At 47.7% G+C, this 21894-nt stretch overlaps 1 long non-coding RNA gene across 6 annotated transcripts in view; it reads right to left on the bottom strand.

The window, feature by feature from the left end:
• Positions 1-19120, bottom strand: part of LOC136992408 (uncharacterized) — a 150437-nt gene extending 131317 nt beyond the window's left edge. For 5 of the 6 annotated variants that reach the window (XR_010884636.1, XR_010884632.1, XR_010884635.1 and 2 more), the window contains exons 1-4: positions 19042-19120; positions 15677-15840; positions 14288-14391; positions 12281-12415 (exon numbers count right to left, since the gene is read on the bottom strand). This is a non-coding gene — a long non-coding RNA (uncharacterized lncRNA). The remainder of the gene's footprint in view (positions 1-12280; positions 12416-14287; positions 14392-15676; positions 15841-19041) is intronic. The other variant, XR_010884633.1, reaches the window with a different exon arrangement.
• Positions 19121-21894: the final 2774 nt, after the last annotated feature.

The following is a 21894-nucleotide window of genomic DNA, read 5'->3' as shown; positions in this document are numbered from 1 at the left end:
AGATCAGCCACGAGAACGTGAGCTCTCAGCTGAGCTTCTCAGGAATGGCCCAGCAGCTCAGGAGAGCCACCCGCCTCTTCACCTCCCGAGCACACTGCAAGTAGCAGCGCTCCCCGAGGACACGTGGGGAGTGGGTGAAGAGGAATGGACAGGAGAGGCTGCCAAGAGAAGCAATTGGACGCCTGCTGGCGAGAACTCCTAATTAGAGGCTTTTCAGCAGCTACGTGTTTATATGGAGTTAACGTATTTACTTTGATGTATACACACTGAAATAAAAGAGCACCCTGCCCATGCACCAGCAATTAGAGGACCGTATCGCAAACAAACAGGCCCATCGCCTCCCACAGACGGCTCCCCTACCAGCCCACCGCCCCGCTCTGCGCGCAAGCACGCCACCGCCTCCATCCCTCCCGGCACGCGACACCGCACAAAACGCAAGCCGACGAGCACCTTCGAGGGGGCACGTCCCCAGAGACGCAAAGCTAAAGCGAACGCTAGCCACCTTTCTCCAGGTAGCGGGGCCACCACGTACCCAGGGCAGCAGTCACCGCGGCTGACCACGCTGCTGGAGCAGGGGCTCTTAGCCTAAGCGCAGACCCGCTGGGGCTCGCTAGATGAGAAACGCTTATTTGATTCAGCTTGGAGGCCAACAGAGTGCAGTTTTTGCACTGCAAACTGGGAGAAATACCTCTTTATAAGTGGGCCATTGAATTGTGCACTGGCGGCAATTTCTGAACAGATTGAAGATGTTGCATTGCAGCAGTTTAATAGAGTGAGTATTTATTCCTGTGTGGGAGAAACACTCCATTATCTGGTTTATTAATTGTTAGTTAAGTAATGGGAAGGTGCCCGGAGCAGGAGATGAGCCCTCATCAGTTGTTATTAGCTTAGAAACCAACAGAAATAAAATAACTGAAGATAAATTATCACACGTGCTGCCCCAAGTACCACAAACTGACAAATCTGCTCAGAGGGGAATTCACAGAGCTCCCTTGGGGGAAGCAGAGGAGAGATGGCAATAGTCAGCCCAATTTTTTTTAATGAAAGGATTTCATCATCTTTGATTCTGAACGTCACTTTTCAAGGCTGCGATCCCATGGCTGGGATCACATGGATATTCATGGCTGAGAGGGTATCCCCATCCCTGCCGGAAAACTCAATATATTAGCCTATCACTGAGAAAGCAAGACAGAGGCTTTGTGCCGGCAGCACAATGCCACACGGGAAATAAAGGGGCTTTTAAAGAAATCACGCTGCTGCAAACAGTCTCGGAGCCAGCCTGTTCCTCACCGTGGACACCCAGGAGAGAGCTTGGCAGGCCTGGCCTGCTCACTGCAGGGCTGCGATAGCCTCCAAAATACAGGTGACCCCGTTATCAGCAGAAAAGTCGCAGGAGTTTCTCTAAAATCAGTTTAACAAGGACCTTGAGCAGTGGTCAAGAAACCAGCAGTGAAAGGACACAGGAGTCTGCCTTGAATCCCGGAGAGGGAAGCAGCCCGGTGCAAGCCTGCACGGTGCCGGCACTGAGCGAGGGGCGGCAGGGCCAGCGTTCCTGGGTCAACGGTGCCTGCAATCGCCCCGACACTCGGGGCATAAACCACTTGAGCACCACACTGGATTTTTTTTTTCCACCGTTCACCCCCTCCCTGTGGCACTCAAACTCCTACGATAGAGGAACTGCCTCTAAAACAGACCAGCTTCCCTCTTCTCATGCACAAGGAAAGAGCACTACCGACCCTTCTCCCTTTGGATTTTGCCTCTAGGTCAGCCTCAGCAGCAGGGAAAGTCCTCAGAGCCTTTTACCATCTATAATTAGGGTCAGTGACAATTTGCATTAAAATCATCCTGTTTGCTTTCCAATGCCCCTTTTAAAGGAAAATTTCCACTGCGATATGGGACAACAGCCAAGTGCTTTAGATGCAAAGTGTTGCTCCAACCATTTTCTCCCTCCACTGCCTCCCCAAAACCATCACTGCTGTCACCAGGCAATAAGAGCTGACCAAGTGGCTCCTCTCTGAGGAGCTGTAGGAGGGACTTTGTTGCCATTGATACACGTACATTTCTTATTTTTTTGCCCCCCACGCACACATTCTTAAATTAGAGCATTATCTGAATAGGGTTATGAACAGCAAATGCTTTGGCTCATTCAGAGCTAGTGAAGTGCATAAACATCAAAAGGAATTTAAAATTTCCACAAGCAATTTTGGCTTCTTCCTGCATGAGCATCACTGGGTATGGACACAAATTGTGAAGTATGTTTTCAGAGTATGATTGAGCTCAGATAGCATTATGAAAGATGAATGCATTCACTCCTTACAAACTTCTCCCTAGCATATCTCTGCTCAGAGACGCTCAGCTTTGCCTAGCTACTCTTTCTCATGTGTTCAAGCACACTGAGGTTACCAGATCTGAACAAGTAAAATCCAGCTACTTGCTCATATGGATCCATATAAATCTCCCCAGAATGCATCCTCCTGTTGTGGCCATATGTTCTCAAGCCTGCTGGTTCCCATTGTCTAGGCACGTTCTTGAGAAGATTGACAGCCCAGGCAGAATAGTCCTGTTCCTGCAGGACTCATAACTACAGGGAGGAACAGGAGGCTCCCTTCAATGTAAAGGGAAAGTCTTGTATCAGGAGGCCAGAGCAGGATGCCGACAAGAGGCTGGACCAGAAGTCAGGATGCATTTATCAGACGGACTTGCAATTCAAGAGAAAAACAAAAAGCTGTGATATAGAGCATGCTGAGGTAGCCAAATGGGGACACGAAGCTTTCAGGCAAGATTGTACTTGGCTTCAACAGATACAAACCACATCTGTGACAGGTTCTGAACATAACATTGACTAACAGAGCTAAGCTGTCTGATAAGAAGAGGAAAGCAGGAATGTTACCCAGCTGTGTTAATCTCAGCAGACTTTCTGATCTTCGGTTTCCTATGACCTGTGGCTCTCTAGCTTGACACAGAGCAAGACCCACTTTAAAAGCATATCAGTCTTTGCAACTGGAAATAAAGCTTTTGCTTCAAGCCCAGAATGCAAAACAGTCTAAAAGGGTCCAGTATTGCTCATTACACAAACTGATGACATTACTGCCCTTACATGCCATTACACTTAAGAAATTTAACTAGACTAATCAGTTTTGGACTATAAATCAGAAGTGCTTGTGTGGGAAAAAAAAAGAAAAAAAGAAAACACATAGTCATTCTTCTCCTTACAGCTGTTTGCCTAAAAGTTTGATCCGAGCAGTGTTTTTGCAGAGCCCAGAACATCTACTGTTTCTACCTGCAGTTCTTTAATGAAAGGTAGATAGAGGAGAAGACAAGTTCAGGAGATTGAGCCAACACCAACATCATGTTAATATTAAGTCAGCTGCAGACAGAGCTTTGGCCTAAACCTTGCACTTTAGATCCAAAACAGGGCCAAGGTCACTGCCTGACTTAGGAGAACACGAAACAGCTGAGGCCACTCTCCAGCAGTGCAATCCCTCTCTCCTCCCCATGGAGGTAGTCCCTATTAGTAAAACACAGGTGGGAAGAGAAATGGGCCCCTCTCCTGAGTGAGCCCCAAGCAAGAAGCTGCAGGAACCAGGCAGACAGAGCAGCCAGCTCCAGGTTACTCCTTCCTTGGTAGCTTACAGCAGTTTAAGAAAAACTGGGGGGGGTTGTCACATGCTTCACCTTGTGACCAGAGTTTGTTAGAGAGTCAGTGAAAAATTACTTGGTGATCTGATTTCAGTCTCTATGGCACATGCACGGTTTTTGTCCTCCCAGCTGTCCCTACCACAGGTGAAAGGGAGAGCAGCCCTCCCGCTGCTCCAAAACACCCCGGCAAGAGCCAAGGTCTGCACCGATACCGCGTGCCTGCCTCAAGAGAAACCAGCATATCATATGTCCCAAACTCATCCCCACGGCTCACAAGAAGTCCTGTTGGTGCTGCAAAACCCCTTTTAAAAGAAGTTTCAGAAAAATCCTATCGCTTTTCAAGTATTAGCTCTTTAGGTAAGTGTCCCTCACTCAATATTTCGTGTAATCTCTTCTAGAAATACAGTGAAAAGCATTATTTCACCTGCAAATTGCAACAGAGTACCCTAGATCTGAGCTCATTCCCTGAAGCATTTGTATACGAGAGGAAAGATAGTCTGCTCCTGGCCCTAGAGTACACAAAAAATACTGTATTTAGGTAAGTCTCTTTACTAGCATATGCAGAAGAGGAGAGAAGGACTCTTAACACAGTAGCCACCCTCTGAGAAACCAGCTAGCTTAAATCTTCTGCACCTGCAGCCTCAGAGTATTTCTTAGCTGCTTCCAAGCTTTAAAGTTTCCCCTAAATTCAGCTTCTAAAATAAGTTTTAAAAGCTCCACTGGAGAAAGCTCCTAGAGAAGACACAAGAAAAAAAAGAAGTTCTGACAGCAAAAGTCTTCCAGGGAGAAGCAAGCTCACTCCTGCTTTTTTAAGTTCATGAAGCTACTAACTGTTCACAGGTGGGCTAGCTATCGCAGCCCAATTACACCTGCCTAACAAGGTCCTTTTATTTAAGTGGATCCAGGTGTGCCTTTCAACTTTTTAAGTTGCTAGGTGCTTCCTTTGCTGCTTCTTCCCAGACAGGCTGTTTTACTGCTAAATTGCTTATCAGTTGAAGAATGCTTTGTAAATGCTGTATTTTCCTGTTTATCTTGTAACCCTGAGTATATACACCTTGTTTAAAATGCCAGCATTTTAAAAGGAACTCTCTGTTCACTTGGACAGTGTCATACCTCAGAGGTAGACAAGCCCTAGATGAGATGAAAGAAGATAGGAGCACCAGCGGGGAAGCAGTTCCTCCTGTTACTCCTGCACATTAACAAACTGTGCTGTTACTTCATCACAGAACTTCTTATGAATAAATTGCAAGGCTCATACATGGAAAATATAGCACTGACCACTGATAAAAGCTTTTTTTTTTTTCTTCCTACCTGTGGGCTGCTGCTCCATGTCCCAACGTCCTCTACAACAGGAACAAGACTTCCTATCTTCATTCACAGTCTTACCTCATCCATGGAAGATCATTCTCCCTCTAACTCTTTCCCTTCCCAGCCTGCCTCTCTCAGCCTCTGAGCTTAAATCACTTGTGCTTAATAATAATGTAATTTTCAGCAATCACAGGCACCTGTGCTCCTGCAGGCACTGCTGTGTCCCTCTGTAACCCCTTCCGTTTGCAAGTCTCCCCTCCTGTGTCCTCGAAGGGTTAATAGCTGCACTGCAGTGAGTTTATGCTGAAACTTTTGCAAGCGTGTAGCCTCACAGGCAGACAGGTAGGGCTGGAGAGCACTGAAGATGTGGGGAGGACAGGAGCAGTGGGGGTAGGGCAGGGTGAATGCCTGGCCAAAAGATCCAGGTCAAAGGGAGCTGGTCCCAGCTCTTCATCTCACCAGTGCAAAATACTGCTGCTCCAGAGGCAATTTTGTCTTGGAGGAAGCTTTCATGTACACCGTGTTTTTGCGAGAGGCAGGGACCAGAAAGGAAGGCAGGATGGAAATCAATCAAGATTTGTCAAATACATGAGAGAACTCATTTTTACGAGAAGTGCCTTCGAAGGAAACATTGGTAGACACCCAACACATGTTCAGCCTGCTTAGTGGTGAAGCATGCATCATTAATCACTGTCTCTTAAAGGGGGCTGGGTCCAGTCAAACCACGTTCCAAGCTTCTTCCTTTCCTTCTTCAGTCTTTCTCTCCCCTTTCCCCTTCCTTAGCGTTTATTTGGTGCTGAGCTGCTCTCAGTGCCATGCTCCAGCTATTTACACAGAATGGACTCTCGTTTCATGCAAGATAATTAGTGGCACGTGCCAAGATGTTCTTAGAGATGCCCACTGCCCCTTAGTATATGAACTTCATGTCCTCTGCTCTTAAGTGGGTTTGAACTACAGGGGGAACTTGCGCTTAGAAGGAGCTGGGAAAAGATAAAGTTGCCAGCTTGACGTACATGATCTGCTCAGCGCAATTATCAATGTCAAGTGAAGACGGCTTGATTGGCTGGGCTGATTGCCGGTCACTCGGGAGTCTGAACCCTGCCAAAAAACATCCTGAGAACAGGAGCACATCATGGGACTCAAGCAGCAGGACTGCAGCAGAGGAGCATGCAAGGACCTGCACGTGTCTAAGCTACGGAAGGGGAAAAGGTGATATGCTCCCAGAACACATCTCCAGCCTCCTCTATTCGCCTCCTGCTCCCAGTAATGTTGCTTACTGTAGCGTGTCACTTGTTGCTGTGGTCATTGCGGCTGTGATGCTTAGCTGTGTGTTATATGGCAACTCATCCTGAAGATGGGCGAGCGGACTTTTGTCACAACAGGGTGGGGGAACAGCCCCGTCCTGAGGTGTGTTCATGATGGACTCCTTAGGGGGAGCATACTGCTCCCAGACTCTTTTTCCAAGTGTCAGCCCATTTTCAGGCAGAGATGCTTTCATTGTCTTATTGGGGATCTTGTTCCCCAACTGAATAGTTTGAAATCTGGGTTTTGGCTGTGACAGTCAATATTTTGTCTTCCAGGTACACTCCCAGGTAAACACTCTGGATAGTGCCTACTAGGTTAAATACTGCACCTGGGGAGCGGGGAAGACTGGCCTGTGGCAGTGCATATGAAGTCCCCATGGAAAAATCTGTTGTGTTTCTGTAAACTGTTTCTTTGACTTCAAGAGAGGGGTCAGCAAACTGCTGTTCTCCACCTCTCCTAATAAAAGCAACATGGGGCCTTCAGGGAAATTGAAATGCAGAGCTTGTCAATGCAAAGACTGACCGAGCTGGGGAACTCACTGCTGCAAGATATCACTGATGCCAGGGACCCCCCAAAGGTAACGGCACAGAGCAATCAATGAAGGTAGCAAGAATAAGTTAAAGCTACAAGAAGAGCAAGAAATGGTTGGGAAGTCCCAAAAAGGCTCTATTTTCAGGTCTTAAGCTAGCTACCATCTTTAGGGATTAGCTTCTGCTGAGGAACACATTGATCTAAGCCTTGGGCACCACGGGACTGCGCTTTGCACCATCACAGCTATCACTGAGGACAGAGAACAGGATTAGAGAGATGAAGCTCAATCAAGGTCTATTCCTTAGAGCAGCGATGACACCCATTGCAGGAAGAGATGAGTGGCATTTCCACAGCCTCCTGGCTGGGCAAGACTGTACCTCTGCTGCGGGACTTTCTTTAAGAGAACAGAAAAGAGAAGAACGCAGCAAGGACCAGAAAACCTACTCCACTTGCCCAGTCCCTGGCAGAAAAAGTTGTCGAGCCAAGACATGTAGCTGCCTGTTCTCGCCGCCCCATGCTCTCTCCTGGACCCAGCTCTGATTTTATGGAGTTACTGGTAGCGCCCAAAAGCAAGACACATCTGTGCAAGTCTAGGGTACCAGACAACTAGTTGTCCAAAGTATTCTGTTGGCTATTGTACAGAGAGGGAAGGAAAGAGAGGGGAAAAGAATAAAAATCTGCCTGCTAATGCCCCAGACTTCTCTCTAACCCTCAAAAGGGACAGGGATTCGAAAAATTGGGTGGAGATAATCAGCGGTAAACAGCTGAAAGTCTAGGTTTTTGACTTGTGTTTATCTTTCCTTCTCAGTTTCTACATCAGAGAAAGCAAAAGGCTTTTGAATACTTTATATACTAACATTTTTACACTTTTTTTTCTTTTTCTTGGCAATGAATAAAGGCTTGGCTCCTACATCAAACCCTCCAGAGTCCAGTCAGTAAACCTACTGCCAAGGTTATTTCATGACTTATGTGTTAGAGGAGAAATGGATTGTTGCATGGTAGAAATCACAAAAAAAAATATTTCTCACTCATGGGTGCAGGGTGGTTCAAGAGATGGGCTAGGGGATGTGGTATCTTTTGGCTCCCTCTAGCTTCAGAAGGGCACAAGCCAGGAGCAGCTGAAGCCTTGTTATTGTGCATAGGCACGTGAGCACTTTGGAAAGAGTAGTAACAGGGACACTGCCACCGGCTCCCAGCTCTGTGTAGCCACCCTGCTGCCAGAAGTTGCCGACCCCAAACCGGAGCTGGCAGAAGGAGGGTGAGGGCACTCCACAATCTGCTCCAGCGCGAAGTCAAACCACCCAAGTGGGCTGCCGAAGCGGACGGGGCGCGCATCCGTCACCCCACAGCTCTGGTGGCAGTAACCTCCAGCAGTGACGTGTGGATCAGCCGCAAGACACTGTCCATCTGTGCCTTGGTCCTCCGTGATGGGAGTTTATCCACTGAATGTTCAGTGGATTAGGTTTTCTTCCCATCTTCTACTTCTTTATTGGCTCATGGGTCCCCCCATGTCACCCCAGCATCGTTACTCTAATGCATCCAGGCTGACCTACAACTTGTGACCTGCCCAAAACAAGAACCATCTTCTTTGATGCTTTTTTCCTCCTGCAGGGCCCCACATACTGGGGTACTGAATCTAAACCGGAGTTTCTATGCCCAATGCAAGCACGGCAGAGGGCTGGTGCAATAAGAAGTGCTCCCGATCGCAGTCTAGTATCCAACCAGGAAATACTGTCAATCACGAATACCATCACCCCAGGTGGCCACCTGAGAAAACAGGCTGAGGAACAAATCACAGTGGAGACAGAGGTACCGTCCTGACCCCAGAGATGATCCCTCAAAGCGAGGTGGTAGCAGATCAGCCCAGGCCAAAGAAGGGCAGAGAAGGAAGGAACAGTGTTAAATCTCTGCTGCTTCTCTCCAGTCTCTGCGCTGTGAAGCCAGCGAATTATCCAGAACAAAGAGGGAGTGGAGAAAAAAATAAAAACTTCAGATACAAGTATTTATTTGCAGGTGCTAAATGATTTCTTGATTAATTCTGCAACCTGCTGCTTACTCGTCTCCAGCCATTCCCTGCTCAGCATTTAGAGGAGAACGTATTAGTTCTGCTCAACAAAGAGAACTTTCAGGCTGAAATTTGCCTGATGTGGGCAGCAGGGCAGTAATTGGTTTGAAAAACAAAACATTCGGAAAAAACATGAAACTAATCTGAAGCCTTTTTAGCTATAAAGGCTTTAGTTTGCCATCATCACATGTCTAAACTCCAGACCTTATAGAGAAGCGTTATCGGTACAGCAGATGTTAAATGCAAGCATTACTTAAAAAAAGAGAGAAAAGGAAAGAACCTGCATATAAATATAGATACAGATAGATAGTACCACTGTAAGCTCTCAAATTGCAGGCTTTCACCTCCCTCTATTTTACAGTGAGATATCATCAAAATTAACATGACAATATATCATTACAGGAAAGCAATGGCTATCACATCCTTCTACCTGCAGCCCAAACACTCGAACAGGATTTTATTACAGTATCCTTCAACAAGTCATCTTCCAAAGTCATTAGAGTTGCCATTTGCTCTGAAGAACGCACAGAGAAATGCGTGGAAGAGCAAATGTTTTTGGAGGCATTAATAACAAAGAGAGTAAACTAATAAATTAGGCTCTGGCCTACCAACGAAAGGCCCAAGCAGCCGGGTCCTGGGAGCAGCAATACACTGAAATCCTAGGTGTTCCAGGGAGAAAGCAGGTGAGGGCTTTTGTGTAGCACTTCTTGCTTTATTCGTGACTTCCTCCATGGCATGGGGGTCCCCTTTTCAGCCAAGAAAGGACCATATGCAGAAAAGGAAGATTCCTGCACTCTGTATATTAACTCTTCCTTCCTATATTAACTTCTTCCTTCCTTCCTTCCTACAGCTGTGACCTCCCCACCAGATCTGTTTCAATTTCCTGTATTTTCCCTTCATTTTCCTAAAGTGGCTGCTCCATCCCGACCCTGTTAGGGAGCCCCACAGTCCAGGGTGTGCTAAAACCCCGCGACTTGGCCAACACCTGCCAGGAAGCCAAAATGTCTCTGTAAGGGAGACCACGTCCTCCCCTTCTGTACGCCGCCTTTTTAAGAGCAAAAAAGACAGACTGAACCTCAGACTGTGAAGTTAAATGTGAAAAGAGCTGTGCAAGCCTGCAACCCTTCCAGGTCACCGTCACCCAGCTGCTTTCCCATCCTCGGCTCGCGAGGGCCGGCACGCTGTAAGTCGGGGGTTATTTGCACCGCTCCTGCTGCCCCGCGTGCGAGGAGGCCACCCTTCGCCTAAGAAAATCCCTTTTCCTCTCGCGTCGGGGACGCCGGATCGCGTCGAGGTGCAACGACTTAGAGGTCTCGCGAGCGGCCTGTTTGCCAGCGAGGAGGCGGCAGGGGGAAGTCCTCGGGCAACATAAGTCAGCTTAGATGGTACTAGCTTACAGATCCCTGCGTTTAAATTGATTAATAATGACACATTTAAATGGATAACATAAATTAATTTCGGAATTGCACCATTAGTAAGTAATTAATTTCTTTGCTCTGTGAAACTAAGATATCACTGTTATCTAGATCTATAAAGAGAAGAAATGCTGAACGAGGACTCCATTAATGTAAAAATTGATTTTTCCATTTACCCTCTTCTGAGGGGTTTTTTTTTTCTTCCCCTCCCTCCAATGCATTTATTTTTCAAGTGGCTGGGGGTGGGGAGAGTAACCTAATTTATACTTCCAACGGTAATCAAAAGATCATGCATGCTCATTTCAACCAAATGATGTCATTATGAAGGCTGTTAAAGCTGGAGTTGCCTTGGAAACACAAAATACTGATAGTCGAGGTTGGGCATTTGAGTTCTCCATGGGCACAGTAATGAGAAAATGGTGCTGCCCTGCCAGACCTGGCCTGACTGGTCATGCTGGGAAGATCACCACAAGTTACTCCAACAGTCTCTTTAGCACTTAGCACGCTACCATTTTTCTTATTCCTCCCACCACCTGCCATAATCTATTACTTGCAGGGAGCCAGAAGCAGAGAACTTGGTTAAAAGAGAAGCAAAACGATGAGGGTAGGAGCCATTTGCCCAGGTGGGAAGGACACGCAAGCCAAAAGCTGTGTGCTTCTCACCACCAGTGGTCTCAGTTTTGCAGTTCAGGCTGAAAAACGCACCTCGGTGTCTCTGCCGCCCCGTTGTTCCAGCCCATGGTGGAGAATTACTGGGAGCTCAGGGCATCTAGAGCTAGGACCCAATTTTAGCCAAGGTTTCAGACCGTCCTTTCCAAACCAACAGAGCCAGCATATGATATGGGACGCGTTCATCCTTGGTGCATCCAGATTGCAACTCCTGCACATTCGGCAACCTGCCGTGGGCTCAGGAGGGGAAGGGGCAGCCTCGGAGAGCACAGCGTTATTTTGGGAGCCCCTGAGCAAGGGGCTTCCTTGCAAAGCTCAGCAACCTCACGTGGGCTGGACCAAGCAAGCAACGCTCGCCTCGCTCTCCAGATCCTGGCAAGCGTTCCCCGCTGTGGCTGGGCAGGGCAAAAGGCAAGCAGGCACAACGAGGGTGGCGGAGATACCGGCTGCTCGGACAACGTGTCCCAAAGGGGACAGACGCCCGCCTGCCAGGACGCGGGGAGGCTGTTTCGTTACAGAGCACGTTGGGGCAGCACGGTGCCCGCGAACCAAGTCACGTGCCTGTGCGCGTGCAGGGTGCAAACACAGCTCCTGGGTTTACAGTCCTAAATGCTTTACATGAGGATGTTTTGGCTTCCTTGCCGCATATCCTAAACCACACAAAGTTATTTTAAAACACACACTTTTGCAGAAACAAAGCTGGCTTTCTTTCCGCTGCCTAAAGAAAAAAAGCCCACAAATTTTTCATGCGGTGAATCCTTCCAAGGCCTTGCTGCTGAGATGGCATTAGCCAGCTGTCCCCACCGGTGTCATTTGCTCGGGGCGGACAATAAGAAATGGTCTCACCGCACACAGGTTAGGCAGCAGGTTTTGAGCGGCCCAAGGCATCTGTTCGCTAACAAAGAGGACGCAGACTGCTGCCGTGACTTAGGGAGGACACCCTGGGTCTCACTAGCCAGTTCTCTCGTTATTCATTGACCAAAAACAACGTAGTATGACAGAAAGCTTAGGGCTAACTGGAGATGCATTAGTACCTCCGATGCAAGGAGCCGTGTCTTGCCTCCCTCCTCTCAGAAAACAGCTGCGCGTCCCATTTTTGCATCAGAAAAGTGCAGTGCACACCCGCGGTAACACAGCGCACAGGGCAAGGAAAGGAGGCGCAGCCACCCCTGCTGCCTGAGAAGCAGAAGTTTGTGAGCCGGCCTCGCTTTCGGGGCGAGACCTTGCAGCCGGCCTCTCTCAGTACGGCAGCACATCAGAGCCCCATCCCTCCCACCGGGCGCTTTCAGCGGCTCCGAGCTACGAATTTCACAGCTCCTTTTCAGCTCTTTTTTTTCCTTTTACCTACCCTGTCCCAAGAACAATGCGATGTCACCTCTGATCACATCATGCCACGCTGAAAGCGAACTTTAAGGTATGCCTCGGAGAGAAAGGGGCACAGTCTGAAGCCATCTCTTCAAACGTAGGCACCGAATCCGCTGCGCTTAAGAAAAGAATAGAGTGAGTTGAATAATTTACAGTGAGTGTTTTAGCTCTTTTTTTTTTTCTTCCTGCTCTCGTTAAAGAACAAAACATGCATACAAACAAGTCAATGGGTTGAAATATTTACTGTGTGTGCAAGGAGTGTTAAATGAACTCATTTTAGCTACTCTATTGATTAATATCTGGATGTGTCCCCTAGTCACTCTTAGGTGTTTTTACTTTTACCAGCACGTAGGTAAATAACGACATTAATAACATCATGCAATCTTCTTCTGTTCCCGTATTGAGTCACCTTCCCCTTATAAGCAGCAGTTTCTTTTAAGGCTCATCAATTGAAATTGTTTGAATGCACCAAGAAAATAATAAAAAGAACATTTCATAACATTGGCAGGAGTGTTTCAGGCATGAGCACTTTGAATATTTATTCGCCCTTTGTGTGAGCAGTCTCAGGAAGAAAAAGTCGGCATGAATAAAAGGAATTGCAAATAACAGCCAAGTAGCTTGGTAGTTTTCATTCATGAGAATATTTGCACAGGCTCCTGGGAGAATTATCAGGGTAGGTAATGCAAAATCTCTTGCAGCATCAAAGCGTTGGACACGGTGTAATCCTTCAAGTCCAACAAAAAGCATCTTTTCCTGGGAGTTGGGGGCCTGAGCTGTTATTTTCTGGCTTGGGGAGCTTGGAAAAGTGGTGAAGAAGCTTGGAGAATCCTGCACCACTAGCCAGAGTTGTTTCTTTGCCCCATTTCTATTTCATAGTACTCCGATTTTCCTCCGCCTCTCATCTCCCATTTACCATCTCTTCCTTGAGCCAAAACTGAGAGAACAGGGTAAGTTTCCTTCTGAAGTGAAGGCGGGAAACTCCCAGGAAAAAGCCAGTCAAGGAGCACGTTGCAGAAGAACCTCCTACCCACAGGGTTGGATTAGAAGAGATCCCTTATGGGAGCAAAATGGGAACAAATTGCCAAGAAGCAGAACCAAAGCATCCTTCTGCAAGGGAAAGAGGGAGAGCAGGATCGAAGCATCCACTGAGATTTTGGTGCACAGTAACAAAAGCACCAGGGCCAGTTTACTCACAATTAGCCGTTATGGGGGGAAAAATCCTATTGAATTTCATTCTTGCCATAGAATTTTATTGGGCAGTTCAGCAACCTATAGAAAGGATATTGTTTTCCATTATCTTGCCCAGGTTTTTAGAGCATTTCTCTAGAACCCTGTTGGTTTCAGCCCTGTTAAATTCAATAACTTTCCTAAGGGAGTGCTTTAAGTGTCAGACTTGATTCAGTTACATAAAGGGATAAGGGAATAATCATTAGATAGTGCATGAGGATGGGAGAAGTGGTTCTGTGTGGCACCAGTCTTATTTAAGAACAGTCTGAATTTATAGATGAGGCTGATGAGAAAGTTGGAAGCAACTAGCGTAAGTGTAAGAGACAAAACCCAGGCAGTGCTGTTATAGTAGGCTGTGATTAACTGGGATACCAGAGACATGAGAATGGTTTCAGAAGGGTATTTTAAGTGTTTTTAGATGTTTGTCTTGGTTTCATCAAGATGATATCCCATACACTCTTCGTGCTATTCATAATGTAAGCTATGTGCACTGCAGTTTATATAAGGGCCAGTATTGCTTGCTTTGCAATTAACACATCCAGCAATTAGTAAATCAGAAACACTACTATCCTTAATATTTCTTCTTCCTGGTAATACAAAATACTTTGTGTGCTTTACTTCTAATGCATTCTTTTCTTTGCACCTCAGTTTACTACGGTGCTGTGAACCATGACTAATCCATCCTCCTGGGTACTGAGCACAGGCACAGCCCAAAATCCCAAATCCATATCCCTCCTTCCAGCTACCCATCTAGCATCCTCACCAGAAAGGAGGGAGGTGGACAAACATGGCCTTGCTGCTGCAGTGGATGACTTTTGACCACAAGGAGAATTTCTCTATCCAAAACCTGCTTTGATCAGGAGGCACCTGCAATTTGAGGAGGAGAAAGGGAGCGAAGTTAGTTTTACATGCCATGGTATCACAGTGGGAGAAAGGCAATTCCCAAGAGCCAGGTTTCTAAAGGCACTTGTGAACCTAAAAGATGCTCTCATAGACATTTCACCCTGTATATCTCAGAAAGGTCAAAAATCAGGCAGATGGGTCCAATTTCGTTTACTGCACCAGCAACAAAATCAAATAACATGCACTTTGCAGCCAGTAACTAAAAATACTGAAGCTTAGTACCTCTAACCAGGGATATTTGTAGGCACTTTCCAAAAGATCTGCTTCATAAACAGGCTGTCCTCAGGCTTCTCACCCACATCTGAGACCAGCTGACAATTTCTGAGGCCCTTCAGGAGGCACCTCATGACTCCTCACCAACTAAACCCAACTGACCAGCCCCATTAGTTGGGATGCTAGCGCGATGCCCGTGCACCGTGCAGCCACCTTCTCAAGTCAGTGCCCAACAGCGCTCCAGATGATGCTGAGAAATGCTGCCAACGCTAGTTCTGAGTGCAATGTGGATATTGCTGGTGTCAGCAGCAAGCGAGGCAGGTTTGGAGCCTTTCCCAGTTTTGCCATCAATGACCAGCAACTAGTAGCAGCAGGTCGCAGGGCATGGTGCCAAAACATGGTAATGTTGCCTGTGTCTCTCCCTGCAATACCAACACAGCTGGGGAACAAGCTTCTCCCTGGTCCCTGCCTACCTGGGCATCGGTCAATGCCCAGAAGCCCGGAGATCAATAGCTCCTATTTTTGTACGAGTCAGGACAACTGCAGGAACTCTTTTTTAACTACAGAAATGCCTAATTTCTCTCTGAAGTTACGTAGCTGTTTTCAGCTCTGCCATGGGAGCAGATTTCCTGGTCCATAATTACAAACCCTTTTTATGACTTCTTTGGGTTTATCCCTGGCCTGAGTGCGAGACGCTCCATTTGTTTTGGCAAGAACGTCCCTGAGATTTATACCCATAATTATACAGGTAACCTTTCCGACAGGGATTTTTAAAATGATCAACGCTAAAGCAACCTACGCATTAAATGTGATTAATAAGACGCCAAATGGCCATGAGCCTGTGCCTCCCTGCTTGTTAAGCATGTTAGCCAGAGTGTCCCCAGCTGATCTCACCGCTGGGAGACATCACAGGATACCCGAAACTAGTACAGAGTGGCCTCGGGTCACTTCCACTGGACATATCCAACAGGACAAATGCCTCATACCCAGGGGCACTGCCATCAGGCAATGCCCACAGGATGGGTAGGGTACTCACAAGCATAGATGATGTCCATCTTCTGGGACCTCACTTCCACTTCTTGCTAATATTTTCTTGTGCCCCTCCTGCTCTCTCTTCTTTTCTTTTGTTCCCCTTCCCGGCCGGAACCGGCACCAGCCTCCACGGCAGCTCGAGGGATGATGAAGAGGTGACAGTGGAATCTAAAGTGACAGGAGACAGATGAGGCCGAGGCTCCCTGGAAGGCAGGTTAAGTGAGGTGCCCGTTTTCCCCGCCACGCAGTCTGTCTCTACAGAATTGTCTTGCAATCCCGAGGGGCGTCTAATGGAGCTCTTTACCTCACTCAATGAGCAGGAACCAGCTTCACCTGCTATCAAAGCACCCACTACCCACATTATCGGGGGAAACAGCATCTGTCAGGGATATCTATCATGCCCCACGGACGCGTGGAGTCCCCTCCTGCCGCCAGCGAGGGTGGCGCGAGCGCTAGATGAAGCTCCACCGTGCGCAGCGCTGCCAAGAAAGCCAGCTTCACGGTATGCTTGGCAGGTTGCACAGCGCTATCTGTTATGGCCTCCATTTAGTCGAGGTTTTACAAAGCTTGCATTTTGCTGATGGGTTGCCCAAAGACAGTAAAAATCAGTCATAGTCAAGCTTGCATTGACCTTCAGTCAACGGCTACAGTACACGAAAATTACAGGAGAAACTCTGATAGCTGCTTCCCTATTCTCTTGACAAAGTTATTGCATATAAATTGTGTATTGATTAGAGGCAGGAAATGTTACTCCGCTCCTTGGGAAAACTGGAGGGTGGAAAGAAATTCAGGGACTGAAGAAAGAGCTCCTTTAATTAGAAAGGAAAACAAAGTAGAAGAAAAAAAAACCAAAACCACCACAACCTCCCCTCAAAAGCCTCCCACCCCAGATACAGAAATCTAATCAGGAATTGTCTCTCTTAAGGAAATGAAGCTGGACTCCTGAGCTCTGTTGGATGGGCAACGGGCGCAGGAAAATGAGTTGTATTCCTCCCTTTACCCAGCATCAATCTGGAGGGAGGCTGTGGAAAAGAACCGCTACATACTGCTCCCGGATTCTGCATGCCGTAAGGGGAAACTGATAGATCACCTAATGAGTGTGTAACAACCATGCATATTTCTGCCTTCTCGCTCAAAGTGCTTACAGGGTAATGACACATTTTGGACTTATTAGCTGTAATTACTAGTTTCTGTAATCTGCAGAATGTGTCATTAAGAGCATGGGCAACCTCAAGTAGTCTAAATATGCTCAGAAAAGTTTCCTGTTTATCTTCAACTTTTTCTGTCTCAACATCCGACTGCCATCAAGAGATAAGATGCCCTCTTGCTGTTAAGGCTTTCCCAGCCCCCACCGCGCAGTAGCTGGAGGCTGTGATTTCCTGACCTGGGACAGATGGGATGCTCGTGGGAACAAACACAGCCCTCGTCCGTAGCTGATTACAGGCTATGGGAAGCTTTCAGAAATCCACGGATCATTCATATAGCTAAATAACATGTGGACTTCATAGTAGAGCTGTAACATTCCTTTGGATAGACCCTTTAACTCCTAGGCATTGCTAGGACTTTGCCTTAAATAGGATGGCTTATGATTTACATGACTATCAGTATGCAGAAAATAGAACTTGTAAACTTAGTTTGAATCTACAGAAAAACCCTGCCAGTCCATTGCAGGTGGGACAGGTCCAGGCCACAGTGAACCCAGGCTCCTAGGCATATACGAGAATGCAGCATAAAGAAATGAGCTATTTTAGGACTTTCCTGCCTACCTGACTGCTACAGCCCAGGTTTCTCCACAGCCCCCAGCTTGGAGCCTACATATATGACTCACTCCTCCTTTCACCCGGAAAACTCTCACTGCTGTATTTCCTTTCAGCCTCCCCTGCTTTTTGGGATGCAGTCTGGACTCTTGCCTCCAGACGGCTCATTCGGTTCATCTCCGCGTGCAGCGGTGACCTCTCAGGTCACCATGTCCCAGCCTGCAGCTATCTCACAGCCCAGAGCCTAACTGCGCCTCACAACTAATATCCATCTCCCTTTGCAGACTGAAGACAACGCCGCTGTCGCTGGGAAAGCGGGCGGCTTGGCCGGCGCTGAAAAGGCAGAATCCATGGGAAAGACTGAGATTCCCACACCTCTGACAAATAGCTTCTCCATAAATGATTTCCCAGGGCAGCTTAGCTCTACTAGTGCAGCCTTTTTCCAAATCCCTTTAGTTTTGCACTGATGTATAAATCAGAAAAGCCAGTCTCCCAGTTCATCCTGCAAACCAGTACCCAAGTAGCCCAGTGAACACAAGCCAGCTGGAGCTCCAGGGATCACCAGGGCTCCTGATGACACTTTTCTCCTGTTCAGAGAAGAAGGACAGGCAGGATCCTGGTACCCAAGGCTGAGAAGAGTCCAGAGCAGAGAGGTGAAAGATCCCTCCAGGAGGAAGGATGAGGAAAGGACATGAGCTAGCTCGCCCCTACCCCAACACCGAGAGGCCTCTCAGATCCAAGCTTTCCTGGAAATCACGAGGCTGTAGCAGAGGTCCCCCAGGACCTCCTAGAGCTGTGCTAACACTCGCCAGCTGAGAATACAGCTCTGCAGCATTTGCCTCAGGTGTAATGCCTCCAAGGCCAGCTGCCGACAAAGGACCACAAATCAGACTGTGCTACAAAGCTGAGCTTGACCTAAATAAATTGCAGAGGCTGCACCTAAGTTCTGTCCCTCACTGATCTTTAAGCAGATTTTGTTTTTCCCCTAACATATGTCTTTATGAAAGCTTTGCAATTCTTCCTTACGTGATACAGAGCCAGGTTTCATTTCTTTCTAGTTCCTGCTTATTGTTTTGGCCCAAAATTTACTTGCAGGGGAGGGAAAAAAAAAAGGCTTGGCAGATGGACAGAGAGGGATCAGGCTCTGCACAGGGGTTGGGACTGCCTGGGACAGTTGACCTCTTCCAGAGGCAGCAAACTCCATTCCCACTAACAGAGCTAATGCATCTCTCCAGGGGTGAACAAATGTTATCCTCCACCAGGCAACAAACTTCGGCTGAACACCACGTGGTGAAAAACTTAATCATTTCAATGTCTGCCATAGATATCCCAGTGCTGAGCAACCTGAGTCCTTTTCATTCATCTTCTCAAATAAATCTATCCATTTGCCCCAAATAGCCCCCTGAGGGGCCTCAGCCCCCATTTATGGGGGAGTCTCTCAGGGTGGCACACCTATTCTTGCCATCAGTTGGAAATGAATCTCTCTACCAGAGAAAGGCAACAAAATGCAACCAAGTAAACATAAACAAGCATTTTCATGGCAATTCTTTCCCCAAATAATGCATGGGTTCTTGGTTATGAGCATCTAGTACTTCTTGAAAGCAGTACTCACTTGTGGGAGTCTGGTGGCCACCTCACACAGAGATGAAGAGGAGAGCAATAGTAGTGTACAACCAGGACACTGTCCTTGTAACCATTTAGCAAAAGAAAAAAGAAAAAAAAAAGAAATTGTGACCATCATTTTCTTCTCATTTCCTTGGGAACCAATGTCCCATTCACGAGGCAAAAAATGAGCTACTCAAGTAGACAAAATCTGGTTTCTCTTCCCTCTGGGGAAGTCTCTGAAGAGTCTCCACTAAAGTCAGCAGAGCTCATCTGGATTTACACAGACATGACAGCGAGGAACACGGGCTGTAGGCTTCAAAAGCAATGCCACAGGTACCTGTTGTAGTGGCTCCAGATTTCTGGTTGCCAGCAAGCAGGTTAGATGGCTGGATTATCCCAGAAACATCGTATATCTTTAACCATGCTTAAGATTTGCCACTTTCTCTCTGCCCTGTAGCAAAAACCACTGCCCGATGCTTAGAGAAGAGAGTGGATATAACATCAATCATTAGAGTAGCAATTACTTATCTCACAGGAGCTCTGAGAGGGTTAATTAGTTAATATTTGTAAACTGTGATGAGCTCCGGAGATGAAGGATGTAAAATATCCAAGAAGAGGGATGCTCGTAACAAAGCCCAAAGCATCTCTGCTTTCTCGGCTCTTCAGCTTAGCGTCCAGAAAGCCTGGCCAGTGTGAACGCCGCTCCTCGCCAGCGGCACCGCGTCCATAAAGCGGAAAGGCACCTAAGGGAGCGTTTCCTGCTGCATGCAAGCTCTCCGAAACCCAGCATGAATATGACACTAATGACATCTTTCAGAAATGTAATTAGCCTTCATTCATGGCAAGGTACATTAGGGAGAATTCAGAGGCTTGGCGAAGTGGGCTCCAGTGGGTGAGAACGGAGGCTTGTGCTTTGAAAGCTGCATTAGGGAAGGGGGGAAAAAATAGAAAAGGAAAATGTTCTAATATTACTTAATTACCCCAAGACATCCTCAGATGTAATCGAGCTTGGAGGGCTAAATGAAGGCTGCACGTGTGAGACCGGCAGAGGCTGATGCATTTATAATGAGAGCACTTTGCAAGGCAAACTAGGTCCACAAAGAGGGAGAGGGGGTGAAGAGGAAGGACACGAGGCGGGCTGGGAAGGCACCATAAGCCTGAAGTTTTGCCGAACTCCAGCGGCTTTGAGTCTCTGTCCGGAGAGAGCAACTGGCCCGGAGACCGGCTCGTCGCTACACCAGGAGCTGACCCTGCCGGAGCGAGTCCCATCTGCTGGCTCCTAATTCCCACCTCGCTGCACAGTGGCCATGCTCTAGATGCGCTCAGCAAAACAATCCCGTTTGGGAAAAAAAAAAAAAAACGATTTCCCAAGGGAGCTGTTTGTTCGTTAAACCAGACTGCTCTGCAGCCCCAGCAGCGCTAACAGCAGCAAGCAGCCGAGCCGAGGAGCGCGGCACCAGGGCTCCCGGCAGGCCAGCGAGGGCGAAAGGCTGGGCAAAGGGGGGATCGGGAATAAACCTTTTAAACCGGCTCTGCTGGCAGCCGAGCAGCAGTACGGACGCACAGCCCCGGAGCGATGGGAATTCCCACGCAGCTGCAGGCGCCATGAGAAATGGAGCATTCAAGTACCCGTTTTCTCCGCGATAGCAGGCGAGCTGAAATACGCGGGTCCCTCTTAGCGGCCGGCCCCGAGAGACGCGGCGCCCGGCCGGCGGGAGCACTGCCAGCGAGGGCGCTCGCCGCGGCCATCCGCAGGCACGCCGGCTCTGCGGTTGGCAACCCCAACCGGCGTCATTTCGGTGCCTAATCCGCATCCTTGCGCTGGAAGCATCTCCAAGTGCCGGAGCTGGGGTGGGACGGGGAGCACAAGGCGTCCTCGGGGCAGGGCTGGCTCTGAACGCCGGGGGGGAAAATCTTCCCCGCGGCACCCGGGATTTGGCCACGTTGCTCCCATTAACATTAATGGAAATTATGCGGCAAAATCCCAGTACTAAAAAATCAGCCCTTTTATCCACAACACCAGAGGCCCATTCCAGCCCTGATTTACATACTGTACAGAAGGAGACATTAAAACCCGAATGGTTTATGGTAATTAACGCTCATTTAAATATTATACTGGTAACTATCACTTCCAATTCTTCTCAGCCTTGAAGGGGCTCTGTGTGCACATATATACGTACGGGGAGATTTTAGAGGGATGCTATATCTTCTCTTCTGATTGCTGCTTTCCCAGGAAAAGGATGTTTAATGGTTGTTAATTGTTTCACTTCTAGAAATTGCTGTGAAAAGACACCACAGGAGAGAAGGATTTTTTTTTTTTCTTTTAAAGAAAGTAATAATAATGGGAAGCCCTGCCTGTCCACGGATGTATTAGCTGAATGCAGTTCTGCTCAGGATGTTCAAGCACTGCCATGGGTGACAAACAGCTATTAACAGAGAGCTCTCTGCCACTGGAGGAATGAAGACTATGGAGAACAGACAACCTTAGGCGTGGACAAGATGCGTTATTTATCACCGATTAATCCTCTTCCTCCTTGTTCACTAGGAGGCACAAGCAGTAGGACTAGGGGAGGAAGGGAGCTTTGCCTTGCTGAAGGCCAAGATGAAGAACGTAGAAGTTTGTCTGTCAAGGGTCACCCTGTGAAATCCATTGTAGTACCTATGAGATGGTCAGAGAGTCAACCCAACCGAATCACACAGCCAGCAGCTCTCTGGGAATATCTCTTGCACAGGACATCTCCCTGCGTGGAAAAGGGCCAATGTGGTTACTCCACCCCATATTTACCTCATTCTCCCTTAGCATCCAGAACATAGCCAGAGAAGATGAGACCTGCACAGCAGATCAGTGGGATCCAGTTAT

Source organism: Apteryx mantelli, chromosome 7, assembly GCF_036417845.1.
Source record: "Apteryx mantelli isolate bAptMan1 chromosome 7, bAptMan1.hap1, whole genome shotgun sequence".
NCBI lineage: Eukaryota > Metazoa > Chordata > Aves > Apterygiformes > Apterygidae > Apteryx > Apteryx mantelli.
Note: the sequence above shows the minus strand (reverse complement) of the source record. Positions and strands in the feature narration are given on the sequence as shown.